This window comes from Haliaeetus leucocephalus, unplaced genomic scaffold (assembly GCF_000737465.1).
Source record: "Haliaeetus leucocephalus isolate CR32 unplaced genomic scaffold, Haliaeetus_leucocephalus-4.0 Scaffold886, whole genome shotgun sequence".
NCBI lineage: Eukaryota > Metazoa > Chordata > Aves > Accipitriformes > Accipitridae > Haliaeetus > Haliaeetus leucocephalus.
This window is the reverse complement of record NW_010973322.1, coordinates 73577-75076: the sequence shown is the minus strand read 5'-3', so window position 1 is coordinate 75076 and position 1500 is coordinate 73577. Positions and strand designations below refer to the sequence as shown.

Sequence of the window (1500 nt, the reverse complement as noted above, 5' to 3'; positions counted from 1 at the left end):
AGAATCTGGTCTCAGCGTGACTTCAGCAGACATCACTGAGACTTGCTGTGTGGCCGTCCTATGAGGCGTAATTTTACAGGTAGGGAGCATGAATGTGTTGTCATTCTTCCTGCACAATGCTTCTGTGTTATGCTATGTATATCTCAGGGAAAAATCTAGACACTTTGAAGTTTCTTGGTAGTGAAGTGACCCTTAAATGAGAAGGGTTGGGGGAAGAGAGAAGGGTCTGAGAAAAAATACCAGAGGAAGGTGTTCGTTACAGCTGGGAAAAAGTAAAACTAATCAACAGCAGCAAGAACAGCAACTATACAAACACTGCCTCAATTTGAGTCAAGGCACCAGGAGGGGTCTGCAATCTTGGCAGTGCACTGTTGACATTTCTAGGTGTGTGTACATATGTTGTTTGGTAAATGACAATGAAGGAGGTGTTGTGCTCAAGGTTTTATTTGCAACTTACTCTGAATGCTTTTCTCCTTTCTTCAACAATTTAGTGGTGTTATATGGCAAAGGGTTAGAGAAATAACTTGTGGAACTAAATGCCAGTATGTAAATGAGGCATAACAATGTAATTATGGTGCTTGGAGTAGGAGGAGAGCTATTTCTAAAAAGCATCTGTATTTTACTCTTTTTGGAATCCATATTGTCCATTCCACTGTGTGGAAGGAAGATTCATTTCCTCATGCAGGGATCATCCAGAGAGAGGAAACCTCCATGGAAGAGGACATTGCTGACCAGTGCTGAGGACGCTTCAACCTTGCTGATGTTATGTACTTCTCCAAGAAGGGATGTGAGGCAGTTGCAGAAGATGAAGTGACCCAACGGGTCTCCTCTGAGGAGCTGGTGTCGGAATTCTCAGCAGAACCAATGCCAACTTGCACCATGTCAGCTGGCAACTGAGCGTTGTGTGGGTCATTGGGATCCTAATTCGGTATTGTCTACCGATGCCTTTTCGGTGAGCCAGACATAATTTGCTGGGATCAGTTCTTCATATTACTTTTTAGAAAAGATGTGAAATCATATGCTATTGACTAGTACAGAAAGGAGAACCTGGCATGACTTTGTTTTACAAGTTCATGTCCCAATTTCTCAGGTTGATGACTCAGGTTTGCGATTCCCAGGTCAGGATTAAGGTGAAATGGCACCAGGGATCCTTTAATTCACAAAACTCAATTTTTATTTGCTCACAAGAATTGGCATGCTCACCACCAAAATTGGTATGCTCACAACAAAAACTGGCATGAAACTATATCAGTAAACAGTGCAACATGTGCTAACCATACATCACCAAACATATACTACAGGGCTTGCTTATTTGGGGATCAGTTCAGGGAAGACAATAAGGAGACCCCTCCCATTGAGTCACAAGGTTCAGAGTGGACCCCCTTGCTTTCTAGACTCCTTCTCAGTGAGGAGCCTGGAGGCGGCTGAATCCACTCCTAGTCCCAGACTTGGTCAACAGTTTATGTCTAAAGGGATGAGGTGCAGGGATTATGGAAAAGG

At 43.3% G+C, this 1500-nt stretch overlaps 1 pseudogene; it reads left to right on the top strand.

The window, feature by feature from the left end:
• The window catches only part of LOC104841547, a 21121-nt pseudogene that overhangs the window by 10013 nt on the left and 9608 nt on the right, over nucleotides 1–1500 (top strand).